General features: G+C 38.2%; 1 protein-coding gene across 1 annotated transcript in view; it reads right to left on the minus strand.

Annotated features, from left to right (window-relative positions):
- Positions 1–17,053, minus strand: part of GUCY1A2 (guanylate cyclase 1 soluble subunit alpha 2) — a 404,812-nt gene that overhangs the window by 379,600 nt on the left and 8,159 nt on the right. The window lies entirely within an intron of this gene.

The following is a 17,053-nucleotide window of genomic DNA, read 5'->3' on the forward strand; positions in this document are numbered from 1 at the left end:
ACACAAACAGGCAAAAGCATCCTAGCACCTATATCTCTTCAATTCCCTTTTGTATACTGCTTCTCAATTCTCTATCGTTCTTATTTTTCCTGTCTTTCAATTAGAGATTTCAATTTTCAAGATATTTGCTATTACCTCCATGAGCTGTCACCCAAACTCCAATCGTAAGTCTTTAAAGGTCGGTTTATTGAATGCCTACAGTGTGACAGGCACTCTTTTGAGGCTGGTGATCCAATAATAACAAGTTCACAAAGAACTCACAGTCCAGAGCCAACCATTTCCACATAAATTCAAAAAATACAAATCAAGGTTATCATTATACTCCTTTCAAATACCACTTTCCCATACTACTTTTGCACTTGTATCAACGCCATCACAATTCTCAAACTCACTACTGCAGGCAGAGTTCCCTGGAAAGCAGACTATGAGATGATTAGCATTCAGAAAGATTATTAAGGGATACTCCAAGGATCAATATCCACGAAAGAAGAAGTTGGACTGCCATGCCATCTCAATGGAGGCACAGCTGACCCGACATGGAGTTATAACTTCAGAGTTGGCTGAACTGGGGCAAAGGGGGAAAGTCTTCATACCCATGTGCTGATCAGTCACTGGAATGGGGAAGTACGTTGGGCAAGGCATCTCTCTTCAGTCCGTGCGTGCGTGCTCAGTCCCTAAATCGTGTCTGACTCTTCGCGACCCCAAGGACTGAAGCCCACCAGGCTCCTCTGTTCATGGTATCCTCCAGGCAAGAATACTGAATAGGGTTGCCAATTCCTTCTCTAGAGGATCTTCCCAACCTAGGGATTGAACCCATGTCTTCTGCAAGCAGCAGGAAGAGTCTTTACCAAGGAGCCACATGGGAAGCCCTCTCTTCAGTCCCAGCAATACATATAGGAGACTGACAGGTGAGGGTGACTGTTAGCAGCACTCCTAGCATCTAGGGACATAAGTCCATCATTACTAAAGTAGGGGCATCTAGGCAGTGCATCACAATGCCTACCATGCTCACAGAAGTGTGAAGTATATAAACATGGCAGGAGAAACAGTTTTGAGCTAAACAGACCAAGATTCTAATCTTATCCCCATCACTAAGTAATTAACTGTGATCGCAGGCAAGTTACTCAAATTTTCTCAATTTCTTATAAAAATATTTTGAAAATTCAATGATACATATAATTAAAACACTTAATGCTGGATCCACAGTAGTTGCCTGGCACACGTTAATTCTCCTTCTTCTATGCTGTAAGTTTTTTTAACTATGCTCTTTCTCTTCCAGGTATTAAGACTGACTTCAAAATGATGTATATTCACTCAGTCAATAAAGAGGTACTGATAACTTGCCTTTAGCCAGGGCTATTGGAGGCGCTACAAAGACCACTCTGAGCAACTCAGACAAGGTACCTCCCCTTGAACATCTTAAATTACAATGAGGGAAGACAAGTAATGCATAAGGGAGCAAATAAATAAAAAGATAACTTCTGATTGTGAGTGCTATGATGGAAATAAACAATGACATTAAAGAGAATGTTTGGTGGGGAAGAGCTACCATCTGCTGAGGTGACATTGAGCTAAAATCTGAACTGGAGTGAGGGGGTATTTCTGACATAGAGGATATAGAAGAAAAGTTCTGAGGCAAGATAATACTTTTCTGGAATGTTCGAACCGTGTGTGGATTACAGTTCATGAGGTAATGTCAGAGGTAGTTTTTTGGTATCTTGTAGACCATGGTAAGGCATCACTCCTACATTACTGTTGTGAGTGTGAAAACAAATTAAAATGTGTAGAGTATTTAGTACAGATAAGTCAGCAGTTGTTATTAATTCTGTCTGAATGCCCCATTTCTCGTGTGTATTTAATGCATATTGATTGCATGATAAATGAATCAATAAATGCTCACTTGCTAAATAAATGCTGTCTGAAAGAATGAATGTGAGGGGTCAGAGAATGAGTGAATAAACAAGTGACCAGTAAGATCACATTAATTTTTAAGACTTCTGGGAGATTTCATAACTCTGAAATGTTATGAACCCAAGATAGTTAAAAATATTTCCTATAAAAAGCAAGGGAAATCTAAGCAAGAACTATAAAGAAGAAATTTCTACAGATTTTGGAAAAGATGTGGCTGGAGAAGGAAATGGCAACCCACTCCAGTGATCTTGCCTGGAGAATCCCAGGGACAGGAGAGCCTGGTGGGCTGCCGTCTATGGGGTCACACAGAGTCAGACACGACTGAAGCAACTTAGCTGCAGCAGCAGCAGCAGCAGCAGCAGCAACAGCGGAGGTAACTCAAAGTTATCAGGAGATGTGATTTACAATACGCAGATCAGTATAATACCTGATAAGCAGCAATTAATGAAAGCCATCAAAATTAATTGATCATTTTCTGTATTCCAATTACTATATAGGCATTACACTTTTAATCTTCACAATATTTTAAATTATTATCTTCATCTTATAGATAAGAAAATAAGCTTTATAGAGGCTTATCCAAGAATGCACAATATAATGACCAGCATTGTGTCTGACTCAAACCTGTTATTTTCCCAGAATGTAGAGAATGAAGGAATCTGAACCACTGCCATCTTCAAGAAATCAGCATATCATCATGATGAACTAACAGTTAAACACATTGCCTTCAGTTCACTATTTACAATCTATGACATATTTACCCTTGAGTGAGATTATTATTATATATGATTTCAGAGATGTAAGACAGAGACAGAAAAGTTATTTCCCCAGAGTAAAATTAAAACAAAAATCAGAATGCAGCATTAATTGCATTGTAACCTCTGCCACCAGCATCCCACCTCCCCACCCATGATGTACACACACATATACTAACACGCATTTTTCAAGAAAAATAAGACATGCACATTAACCAAATATAGACAGAACACTAAATTTTTTTTTAAACCCCAACTTTTTTCAAATCACATCTAATATGCCACCCATTGCCTGTGACTCTCTGATGGAAGAGGAGAAACTGCGCATGCATATTAACTCTTTCAGGCCACAGGATCATCTAGTTCTTTAGTGCCTCTATGTAGAGGAAATTTCATATTACAAAGCACTTGGTTATCTAAAACATTCCACTTACATGGTAACTAGCCTTATTGTGATGCTCATTTTTAAATGCAATAGAAATATCAAATCACTATATTGTATAAAAGGAACCAACAGTGTTGTGGATCAATTATATTTCAAAAACAAACCCTAAAAGAAAGATCAGATTTGTGGTTACCAGAGTCAAGTAATGAGAGGTGGGATGGAGAAAGATAGTCAAAAGGTTCAAGCTAACTTCGAGTTATAAAGCAAGTACTAGGGATGTAATTTGGAGAAGGAAATGGCAACCCACTCCAGTGTTCTTGCCTGGAGAATGCCAGGGACGGGGGAGCCTGGTGGGCTGCCGTCTATGTGGTCGCACAGAGTCGGACACGACTGAAGTGACTTAGCAGCAGGGATGTAATGGACAACAGGTTAAATATAATTAGCACTTCTGTATGTTACATATGAGTTGTTGAGAGTAAATCCTTAGTTTCCAAGTATTAGTTCTAACTTTCAAAACATACCGAGTCACTTTGCTGATTGAAGAAACTAACACATTATAAATCAACTATAATTGAACAAAAAAAAATGAAATATATATGAATATAATGAATATATTTAAAAAAAAAAAAACATAATGAAAATCGTAACCAGGAAGCTAGGACTGAGTTTCTCAAAGACTAACTAGTTAGCAGTCATCAGTCTGGTAGACGGAGACCCAAGGGACCAAGCAGCTGTTCTAAGAGAATGAATAGTGAAAGAACAGGACCTAGATTTATATTAAATAAGCTTAATGTTAGGTATCTGTCCAATACCAGAAGGCTAGAAATGCTTCTGAATATTGTGGTCTGCCCCATTTGATATTCACTCCCACTATTTCCAAGATATAACCTTCCTCACAATTGCTCCTTAATACTTCAAACTGACTTATACAATTTTAATATACAATATATACTTTCACCTTTTTATACTTCTCCAAGTCATACTCATCCTCTCAGTTTAGGCTACAGATTCATCATCTCCAACCTCACCTGTGCCCTCAAAAAATGCCCAATAATAAGCTCCAATTCATACTAATCTTCTCACTTTAGACTACAAATCCACTATTGTCACCTGCAGTTGGGCCTTCAAAAAATACCCAACAATACATTAACCCGTTCTTGGTCAGTTTTCTGCCTCATTCTTTAAATCAATGATTTCTGACTTACCATGTTTCCCAAGGACTCTAACACTCTAGTACCATTATTATGTCTATAATGGTATCTATGAGATAGATATGTGGATGTGCTGGTTTGTAGAGATTTTTAATACAATGTTTCATAACACAAGATTTCTTATTATACTGAAATAATAATGAATAGAAGAGCATGATAGAGATATTGTCTCTGTATTGTATAAGAACACTTATCAGAGGCAACACATTATGCTCTCCCAAATAGTTACTATGTCTATGGACATTTTCTGATAATCATACTAACCAAAGTTAAAGATAACTGGCAAAAAATCTAATGACTCCTGAAGCTCCAATAAAATACCAAATAAGTGAGTTTCTTAAGAATGTTACAGCATTCTAAAAAATGCTTTAATTATCTCTACACTTATTTGTAGCTGAAAAAAACTACAAACACAGCAGTTAAAATAATGAACTAAAATATGACAGCACAAAATCACTGTAGCCTACAGAGCATTAGTAGATATACCACACACCACACAGAATTGATGCAATTATTTATTCATCCTAACATTTATTTAGTGCCTTTGTAAACCAGACTTTCTGTCTTAAGAAGGCAGAATTAACCAAAATCACCAGTCAATACCATAAGTTCTATTATACAGATTTGAGTAATAACTTAGTATTCTATAGGGAAGATATGCAGTGACAGAAAACAAGATAGATGTGTACGGGTATGTGTGGGCACAAAACTAATCAGAAAAACCATTCTGTCCCAATATTAAATTGAAGGGCCCATGCATGAAGGAACATAGGTATAAAGCAGCAAAGAAAAGTGCTTTGTTAGCATATGTTAATTTTCTCTGCTGGGCACAACAGATCCGCACATCACGAATACAGAACAGGGGATAGTAAAGGAGTCGAGTGGACTTCAAGGACTAGCAACCAAGGGGATATCAGGACTTCCACACAGACAGCCTCCTCCCGTGACAGGCTGGCTCCAGATTTCTCTGCAAATGTTGGATCATGATTCAGTTAAAGATTTCAACTAGATCCCTACCCACCTTAGCCACTGAATGAAAGAAAGATTAATTAGCTAAGGATATAAAGTTTAGTGACCATTATTCAGAAGCCTCTCTGGTGGCTCAGATGGTAAAGAATCTGCCCAAAATGCAGGAGACCCAGGTTTGATCCCTTGGTCAGGAAGATCTCCTGGAGAAAAGAATGGCAAACCATTCCAGTATTCCTGCCTGGAGAATCCCATGGACAGAGGAGCCTGGTGGGCTACAGTCTGTGGGGTCACAAAGAGCCGGACACAACTGAGCAACTAAGACACACATTATATCTGTATTTTGGTAGAGTTTTAGAGGTGGTTCTGTAATCTGATATCTGAACCTCCTACTGTTTCCTTTCTAGGCAAAAAAAAAATTCTTTTTCATCTAGATGTTTCTTCTCTCTTCACCTTTAAAAGAAATTTTCATTGGCACATGAACTTGTGTGCCACATTACTTCAAAATGATCCAGTTGGCTCATTTGTGAAATGTTATATTGATCTTGCTCTAAAAAACACAGATACTGATAATAAAATCAGATTGACAATCACAACAACCCTTGTCCTTTCTTCTCTATCAGCCCTAACATTTCTGAATAGCTGTTTCTTTATTTTGAATAAAGAGGCCACACGACATGTACACCAATGACATGTGACCTATTAAATATAAACTTTAGGGGAGACTCCTCAGGAAAAATGAGAAGAGTCTGTGAAAAAAAGTACAAATGCTCGAACTTCAAATAGCTTCCAACAAAGAGCCAAAAAAATTATTTTGAACATGAAGGATACGGGAATAGGATGAGTCTGAAAGTCACCTTCTCTATTCTCTCTCTATTAGGGCAATAATTGCCTAGGATACATTGTTCCAAAGGAGCAACTTCCAGGATTGTTCTTTCCCAAATAAATGAATCTACATAACTCACTGAGCCTATACCAATGACCCAGAAAGTGTGTAATTCATTAACCTTTAAGCATAACTTTGCTGGACCTAGCAATCACCTGGAGTTTGTTAAAAATACGTAGTCCAGGCCTCATCCTAGAGCTATTAAACCAGATCCTCTGAACACATCCATATGAAATCTATGGGACACAGCAAAAGAAATTCTTAGAGGAAAGTTCATAGCAACACAGGCCTTCCTCAAAAAACAAGAAAAATCTCAAATAAACAATCTAGCACACTAACTACAATAATTCAAAAAACAACAAACTAAACCTAAGACATATCTTTTTTGCCTTTTCATACTATAAAAAAGATACAACTTTAGGTTTAGTTTGTTATGGCAAACTAAACTAAACCTTATGGCAGGAAGCAAAGAAGAACTAAAGAGCTCTTGATGAAAGTGAAAGAGCAGAGTAAAAAAGCTGGCTTAAAACTCAACATTTAACAACACCAAGATCATGGCATCTGGTCTCAACACTTCATGGCAAATAGATGGGGAAACAATGCAAATAGTGAGAGTTCTTATTTTGGGGGGCTCCAAAATCATTGCAGATAGTGACTGCAGCCATGAAATTCAAAGACGCTTGCTCCTTAGAAGGAAAGCTATGACCAACCTAGACAGCATATTTAAAAGCAGAGACAATACTTTACTAACAAAGGTCCATCTAGTCAAAGGTATGGTTTTCCCAGTAATCATGCATGGATGTGAGACTTGGACTATAAAGAAAGCTGAGCACTGAAGAAGTGACGCTTTTGAACTGTGGTGTTGGAGAAGACTCTTGAGAGTCCCTTGGACTGCAAGGAGATCAAACTAGACCATTCTAAAGGAAATCAGTCCTGAATATTCACTGGAAGGCCTGAAGCTAAAGTTGAAACACCAATACTTTGGTGATCTGATGAGAAGAACTGACTCCCTGGGAAAGACCCTGATGTGGGAAAGATTGAAGGCAGGAGGAGAAGGGGATGACAGAAGATGAGATGCTTGGATAGCATCACTGACCCAACAGACATGAGTTTGAGCAAGCTCCAGGAGTTGGAGATGGACAGGGAAGCCTGGCATGCTGCAGTCCATGGGGTCTCAAAGAGTTGGACATGACTGAGCAACTGAACTGAACTGAAACCTAAAATCATAAGAAAGAAGGAAATAATCAAATAGACAACCTAGCTTTACACCTAAAACAATTGGGAAAAAAAGAACAAAATACCCCAAAAATTAGTAGAAGGAAGGAAATCATAAAAATCCAGGCAGAAAGAAATGAAAGAAATAATAGTACAGACTAATAAAACTAAAAGCTGGTTCTTTGAGAAGATAAACAAAATTGAGAAACCTTTAGCCAGACTTACCAAGAATAAAAGAGAGAAGAATCAAATCAACAAAATCAGAAATGAAAAAGGAGAGGTTACAACAGACAATGCAGAAATACAAAGGATTATAAGAGACTATTACGAACAACTATATGGTTATAAAATGGATAATCTGGAAGAAATGGATAGATTCTTAGAAAAGTTCAATCTTCCAAGACTGAATCAGGAAGAAATAGAAGTAATGAACAACCCAATTACAAGCACTAAAATTGAAACTGTGATCAAAAACCTCCCAAAAAACAAAAGCCCAGGACCAGACGGCTTCACAGGAGAATTCTATCAAACATTTGCAGAAGAGCTAATGTCTATCTGTCTAAAACTCTTTCAAGAAACTGCAAAGGAAGGAACACTTCCAAACTCATTTTATGAGGCCACCATCACTCTGATGCCAAAACCAGACAAAGACAACACAAAAAAAGAAAACTACAGGCCAATATCACTGAGCAAAAATCTTCAACAAAAGTTTAGCAAACAGAATTCAGCAACATGTCAAAAAGCTCATACACCATGATCAAGTGAGTTTATTCCAGGAATGTAAGGATACTTCAATATATGCAAATCAAGCAATGTGATAAACCATATTATCAAATAGAAAGATAAAAACTATATGATAAAATCAATGGATGCAGAAAAAGCCTTTGACAAAATTCAGCACCCATTTATGATTAAAACTCTTCAAAAAATGGGCATAGAAGGAACCTACCTCGTTAAAGTTGTAAAGGCTATATATGACAAGCCTACAGCAAACATTATTCTCAAGGTGAAAAACTGAAAGCATTCCCCCTAAGATCAGGAACAAGGCAAGGATGTCCACTTTCACCACTATAATTCAACATAGTTCTGGAAGTCCTAGCTACAGCAATCAGAGAAGAAAAAGAAATACAAGGAATCCAGATTAGGAAAGAAGAAGTAAAGCTCTCGGTGTTTGCAGGTGACATGATACTGTACATAGAAAATCCTAAAGATAGGATCAGAAAATTACTAGAACTAATAAGTGAATTTAGCAAAGTTGCAGGATACAAAATCACTACATAGAAATCACTTGCATTTCTATACACTAACAATGAAAAATCAGAAAGAGAAATTAAGGAATCAATTCCATTCACCATTGCAACAAAAAGAATTAAATATCTAGGAATAAACTTACCTAAGGAGACAAAAGAACTGTATACAGAAAATTATAAGACACTGATGAAAGAAATCAAAGATAACATAAACAGATGGAGAGGTATTCCATGTTCCTGAATAGGAAGAATCAATATTGTGAAAATGACTATACTACCAAATGTAAACTACAGATTCAAAGCTGCTGCTGCTGCTGCTAAGTCGCTTCAGTCGTGTCCAACTCTGTGCGACCCCATAGACAGCAGCCCACCAGGCTCCCCGATCCCTGGGATTCTCCAGGCAAGAACACTGGAGTGGGTTGCCATTTCCTTCTTCAGTGCATGAACGTGAAAAGTGAAAGGGAAGAGGCTCAGTTGTGTCCGACTCTTAGCAACCCAATGGACTGCAGCCCACCAGGCTCCTCCATCCATGGGATTTTCCAGGCAAGAGTACTGGAGTGGGGTGCCATTGCCTTCTCCAACAGATTCAAAGCAATCCCTATCAAATTACCAATGGCATTTTTCACAGAAGTGAAGTAGCTCAGTTGTGTCTGACTCTGCGACCCCATGGACTGTAGCCTACCAGGCCCCTCTGCCCATGGGATTTTCCAGGCAAGAATACTGGACTGGGTTGCCATTTCCTTCTCCAGGAGATCTTCCCATCCCAGGGACTGAACTCAGGTCTCCCACATTGTAGGCTGAAACTTTACCATCTGAGCCACCAGGGAAGCCCTGGTGGATTTCACAGAACTAAAACAAAAAATTTCACAATTCATATGGAAACACAAAAGACCCCAAATATCCAAATCTTGAGATCCAAATATCCAGTCTTGAGAAAGAAGAATGGAGCTGGAGGAATCAACCTTCCTGACTTCAGATAACACTACAAAGCTACAGTCATCAAGAGAGTACAGTACTGGCCCAGAAATAAACCCATGTACCTATGGATACCTTATTTTTTACAAAGGAGGCAAGAATATACAGTGGGACAAAGACAGCATCTTCAATAAATGGTGCTTGGAAAATTTAGACAGATACATGTAAAAGAATGTAATTAGAAGACTTCCTAATGCCATACACAAAGATAAATTCAAGATGGATTAAAGACCTAAATGTAAGACCAGAAACTATAAAACTCTTAGAGGAACACATAGGCAGAACACTCAATGACATAAATCAAAGCAAGATCCTTTATGACCCACCTCCTAGAGTAATGGAAATAAAAACTAAAATAAACAGTTTTACTAAAGTAAAACTGATTAAACTTAAAAGCTTTTGCACAGCAAAGGAAACTATAAGCAACCTTAAAATTGGAGAATATAATAGCAAATGAAACAAGTGACAAAGGATTAATGTCTAAAATATACAAGCAGCTCACACAACTCAACACCAGAAAAACAAAGAACTCAATCAAAAAGAGGGAAAAAGACCTAAACAGACATTTCTCGAAAGATGGCTAACAAACATATGAAAAGATGCTCGACATCACTCCATAAAAGAGAAATGGATTCAAAACTACAATGAGATATCACCTCATACAGGTCAGAAGGACCATCATCAAAAAGTCCACAAACAATAAATGCTGGAGAGGGTGTGGAGAAAAGAGAACACTCTTGCACTGTTGATGGGAATGTAAATTGACACAGCCACTATGGAAGATGGTATGGAGATTACTTAATAAACTAGGGAAAAAACCATCATATGACCCAGCAATCCCACTCCTAGGCAAATACCTGAGGAAACCAAAATTGAAAAAGACACATGTATCCCACTGTTCATTGCAGCACTGTTTACAATAGCTAGAACATGGAAGCAATCTAGATGTCCATCAGGAGATGAATGGATAAAGAAGTTTTGGTACATATACACAATGGAACATTATTCAGCCATAAAAGGAATGCATTTGAGTCAGTTCTGATGAGGTGGATGAACCTAGGACCTATTATACAGAGTGAAGGAAGTCAGAAAGAGAAAGATAAATTACCATATTCTAATGCATATATACAGAATCTAGAAAAATGCTACGGATGAATGTTTTTGCAGGGCAGCAATTGAGAAAAAGACATAGAGAATAGACTTATGGACATGGGGAGAGAGGAGGCGAGGGTGACATGTATGGAAAGAGTAACATGGAAACTTACGTTACCATATGTAAAATAGATAGCCAACAGGAGTTTGCCGTATGGCTCAGGAAACTCAAACAGGGGCTCTGTATCAACCAAGAGGGTGGGATGGGGAGGGAGATGGGAGGGAGGTTCAAAAGGGAGGGGGTATATGTATACCTATGGCTAATTCATACTGAGGTTTGACAGAAAACAGCAAAATTCTGTAACCCGTCAATAAAATAATAAATTTAATTTGTGAAAAACTGAATGAAAAAAAAGGCCATTCTGGCTATCCTAAGCTTAAGAAAAGAGCTACAGAATTATTTTTTAAATGTAATATTCTTGAAATTAAAATTTTTGAAATTAAATTTAAAAACTTGAAATTAAATTCTGTCCTATCACCATCTTAAACAAAACAAAAAACTTCTAAAATTGAATCCAAAAATAAAATACATAGGAATAAATCTGAGCTATATATATATATATATATATATATATATATATATGAGGGCTATAAAACATTAACAAAGGAAAATGAGGATGATTTAAAGAAATAGAAAGCTATCTCATATTCTTGGATTGAAATAATTAATTTTATTTAAATGGCCATACTATCCAAAGCAATCTACAGAGTTAATGTGGTCCCTATCACATTACCCATGACACTTTTTGCATAAATGGAACAAATAATCCTAAAATTTATATGGAGCCATTAAAGACCCAGCATTGCCAAACCAATTGTGAGGAAAAACCAAAGCTGGAGGCATAACCCTCCACAGACTTCAGACAATAATACAAAGCTAAAAGAGTCAAAACAGCATGGTATTTGCACAAAAACAGGCATATGGAACAATGGAATAAAGAGCCCCAAATAAACCAACACATTTATGGTCAATTAATCTTCAGCAAAGGAGGCAAGAATATACAATGTGAAAAAGACAGTCTCTTTAGCAAGTGGTGTTGGGAAAGTTGAACACCTTCATATCAATAAATGAAGTCAGAACACACACACACCATTCAAAAAAACAAACCCAAAATGGCTTAAAGACTTAATCATAAGGCATGACACCATACAACTCCTAGAAGAAAACAGAGGCAAAACATTTTCTGACATCAATAGTACCAACGTTTTCTTAGATCACTCTCCCAAGGCAATAGAAATGAAAGCCAAAAGTGGGGCAGGGGTGGGGGGCACCTAATGAAACACACAAGCTATTGCACAGCAAAGGAAACCATAAACAAAACGAAAAGACAACCTGCAGAATGAGAAAAAAATATTTATGATACTACTGACAAGGGCTTAATTTTCAAAATATACAAACAGCTCATAAAATTCAACAACTGAAAAAACAAATAACTCAGTCAAAAAAAAAATGGGCAAAAGACCTACAGACATCTCTCCAAAAATAACATACAGATGGCCAATTAGCACATGAAACAATGCTCAACATCACCCTTCTTCAGGGGATCTTCCTGAACCCAGGGATCAAACCTGTGTCTCTTATGTCTCCTGCATTGGCAGGTTGGTTCCACTAGCACCACCTGGGAAGCCCAATGATTAGGGAAATGCAAATAAAAACTACAGTGAGATACCGCCTCAGAGCAGCGAGAATGGCCATCATTAAAACTAACAAATGCTAGAGAGGGTGTGGAGAAAATGGGATCCTCCTACATTGTTCGGGGGGGATGTAAAACACTATGGAGTTTCGTCAGAAAACTAAAATTTGGAGTTGCCATATGATCCAACATTCCCACTCCAGGGCACATACCCAAACAAAAACTATAATTCAAACAGATACAAGCACGAGTTCAAGATGGCAGAGTAGAAGGATGTATATTCATCTCCTCCTGCAAGAACACCAAAATTGCAACTAGTTGTTGAACAACCATCAACAGGAGGACCTGGGAACCCACCAACAAAACATACTTCATGTCCAAAGACAAAGAAGAAGCTGCAGCTAGATGGTAGGAGGGGCACGATCACGATAAAGTCAAATCCCATACCTGCTGGGTGGGTGACCCACAAACTGGAGAACAATAATACCAAAGAAGTTCTCCCACTGCTGTGAAGGTTCTGAACCCCACATCAGGCTTCCCAGCCTGGGGATCAGACAAAGGAACTGAATCTCCAGGGACTCTGGCCTTGAAGGCCAGCATGATTTCATTATAGGTCTTCCACAGGACTGGAGGAAACAAAGACTCCAGTCTTGGAGGGCACAAACAAAATCTTGTGCATACCAACATCCAGAGGAAAGCAGCAGGGACCCCACAGGTGGCTGAACCAAAACTACCAGCTACTGTTGGAGGGTCTCCTATAGAGGTGAGGATCACCAGGGGCTCACCACAGGTCACCTCAGGCCAAACAACTACCAGGGAGGGAGTGCACCCCACCCATCAGCAGAAATTTGAATTAAAGCTTTACTAAGCAAACCCTGTCCACCAGTTTAGTTCAGTTCAGTTGCTCAGTCGTGTCCGACTCTTTGCAACCACATGGACTGCAGCACGCCAGGCTTCCCTGTCCATCACCAACTCCAAGAATTTACTCAAACTCATGTCCATCGAGTTGGTGATGCCATCCAACCATCTCATCCTCTGTCATCCCCTTCTCCTCCCACCTTCAATCTTTCCCAGCATCAGGGTCTTTTCTAGTGAGTCAGTTCTTCGCATCAGGTGGCCAAAGTATTGGAATTTCAGTTTTAGCATCTGTCCTTCCAATGAATATTCAGGACTGATTTTCTTTAGGATAGACTGGCTCTTGCAGTCCAAGGGACTCTCAAGAGCCTTCTCCAACACCACAGTTCAAAAGCATCAGTTCTTGGGCATTCAACTTTCTTTATAGTCCAAGTCTCACATCCATACATGACTACTGGAAAAACCATAGCTTTGACTAGACAGACCTTTGTTGGCAAAGTAATGTCTCTGCTTTTTAATATGCTGTCTAGGTTGTTCATAACTTTCTCCAAGGAGCAAGCATCTTTGAATTTCATGGCTGTAGTCACCATCTGCAGTGATTTTGGAGCCCAAGAAAATAAAGTCTGTCACTGTTTCCATTTTTTGTCCATCTATTAGCCATGAAGTGATGGGACTGGATGACATGATCTTAGCTTTTTGAATGTTGAGTTTTAAGCCAGCTTTTTCACTCTCCTCTTTCACTTTCATCAAGAGGCTCTTTAGTTCCTCTCCACTTTCTGTCATAAGGATGGTGTCATCTGCGTATCTGAGGTTATTGATATTTCTCCCAGCAATCTTGATTCCAGCTTGTGCTTCATCCAGCCCAGCATTTTGCATGATGTACTCTGTATTTAAGTTAAATAAGCAGGGTGACAATATACAACCTTGACATACTCCTTTCACAATTTGGAACCAGTCTGTTGTTCCAGGTCTGATTCTAATTGTTGCTTGTTGACTTGCATACAGATTTCTCAGGAGGCAGGTAAGGTGGCCTGGTATTCTCATCTCTTGAAGAATTTTCCACAGTTTGTTGTGATCCACACAGTCAAAGGCTTTGGCATAGTCAATAAAGCAGAAGTAGATGTTTTTCTGGAATTCTCTTGTTTTTCTATGATCCAGCAGATGTTAGCAATTTGATCTCTGGTTCCTCTGCCTTTTCTAAATCCAGCTTGAGCATCTGGACATTCATGGTTCACACACTGTAGAAGCCTGGCTTGGAGAATTTTGAGTATTACCCTGCTAGTGTGTGAATGAGTGCAATTGTGTGGTAGTTTGAACATTCTTTGGCATTGCCTTTCTTTGGGATTGGAAACCGGTATATACAGGATGGATAAACAAGGTCCTACTGTATATAGCACAGTGAACTATATTCAATATCCTATGATAAACCATAATGGGGAAGAATAGAAAAAAGGACATGTATATATAACTGAATTACTCTTCTGTATAGCAAAAATCAGCACAAGATTGTAAATCAACTACATTTAGAAAACAAAAAAAAAAACAACCAGGTGAAAAAAAACAACAGGCCCACTGAGAAAGAAGCCCAGTAATCTGCATTCCAACCATTGTTTTTAGGTATTTCTTTTATTCACTGACGTTTGATAACCTCTAGCTCAAATGAAGAACTGTTTAATAAACCCCAAATAAAGCCTAGGCAGGAAGTGATTTCTCACTGTTCTATTTATAAGAATGTTCACTCTTTCTTAGTTCCACCAAACAGCCATAACAAATCTCCAGTCTTCCAAGATATTTCCGGCTCCCCTACTTCCTATATCACTGTACGCTGAAATTTTCAATTTTATGAGATGCTCTGAGCTTACAGCACATAAGTCTAGATCTTCAGATCCTGTCCTGAAGTGATATTTAAGGAACAAGGTTTTTTCACTCTGTCTAATAATGCATTTTTGGTGACAGCAGCCCACTTACTGACAAACATTTCCCACCAGAAAGAGAGCTGTACAGAATATATAAGCAGACTTCTACAGGAGACTGGGAGAGTTGTTACATTTACCTAATTTCTTAAAATATAAATGGGCCTCTCAAGGAGTTACAACAGAGGGATACTTTTCCATTTTCTTTCTTTTTAGCACAACTTCATTCTGAAGTTTTGCTTTAAGAGGCAAAAGTAAGTAAAATTCAAACAGGTTTGCATACCTGAAAGTATCTCTCAGAGACCAGGTATGAAATCTATTTTGTTTGATTGAACGAAACATAACACAGGAAAAAATTAAACAAAAGAGAAATAACAATAATTGGATAAACAACAATAATATTAATAAATTATTAATATAATAATAATTCTTAAACAAGAACATCTTTCACTTATTCTGAACATTTAATTGAAAATCCATTAAGTATTACATACCATACTAAATGCAAGATAAAAATAAGAGCACTGAAATGAGTCAGAATTTAAATAGCAGAACTTTGATTTTTGACCTAATCATTGGTTTAAGCATCAAATATGGGCCTGCAAAGAAGGTGTAGTTCTTAAAGGCCTAGCCAGCTCTTGTAAATATTTTCCCTACTTATGCCACATAATTTTTTTCTTCCTAGATGTGTGTGAAATTCACAGTAAACTGTTTATATCTAGAGATAACCCACTAATTTTACTACCATATTCAAAAAAAAATGTAGGTTTTTTAAAAAGAATTTTACCTTCAGCTCCACATGACAGAGGCAACAAGATAAAACAAAAAAGGACTTTCCTGGTTGTCCAGTGGTAGAGAATCTGTCTGTCAACGCAGGGAAAAAGGTTTGATCCCTGGTCCAGGAACATTACATGTACTGTCGGGCAATTAGGCCCATACTCAACAACTACTAAAGCCTACACATTCTAGAGCCCATGCATTGCAACTACTGAGGGCTTTGCCACTGCAACAAGGAGCTGCAACTAGAGTTAACTCTGCCCAGTTGTGGGTATGTCTGGTGGTACAAGTAAAGTCTAATGCTGTAAAGAGCAATATTGCACAGGAACCTGGAACGCTGGGTCCATGAATCAAGGTAAATTGGACGTGGTCAAACAGCAGACGGCAAGAGTAAACATCGGCATTTTAGGCATCAGTGAACGAAAAAGAACTGGAATGGGTGAATTTAATTCAGATGACCACTATCATCTGAATATCATTATCATCTTACCTACTAATGTGGGCAAGAATCCTTTAGAAGAAATGGAGTAGCCCTCATAGCCAACAAAAGAGTCCGAAATGGAGTAGTTGGTTGCAATCTCAAAAATGACAGAATGATCTCTGTTCGATTCCAAGGCAAACCATTCAATATCATAGCAATCCAAGTCTATGTCCCAACCACTGATGCCAAAGTAGCTGAAGCTGAACAGTTCTATGAAGACCTATAAGATCTTCTAGAACTAACACCCAAAAAAGATGTCATTTTCATCATAGAGGATTAGAATGCAAAAGTAAAAAGTTAAGAGATACCTGGAGTAACAGGCAAGTTTGACCTTGGAGTACAAAATGAAGCAAGGAAAAAGCTAACAGAGTTTGGCCAAGAGAATACACTGGGCATAGCAAACACCCTCTTCCAACAACAAGAGTTGACTCTACACCTAGACATCAACAGATAGTCAATACCAAAAGCGTCACTGATTACATTCTTTGCAACCAAAGATGGAGAAGCTCTATATGGTTAGCAAACACAAGATTTGGAGCTGACTGCCACTCAGATCATGAGCTCATTTCAAAATTCAGATTTAAGTTGAAGAAAGTAGGTAAAACCCCTGGGCCATTCAGTTACAACCCAAATCCAATCCCTTATGATTATACAGTGGAAGTGACAAATAGATTCAACAGATTAGAT

The sequence above is a fragment of the Muntiacus reevesi genome, chromosome 9, assembly GCF_963930625.1.
Source record: "Muntiacus reevesi chromosome 9, mMunRee1.1, whole genome shotgun sequence".
In the NCBI taxonomy this organism is placed as follows: domain Eukaryota; kingdom Metazoa; phylum Chordata; class Mammalia; order Artiodactyla; family Cervidae; genus Muntiacus; species Muntiacus reevesi.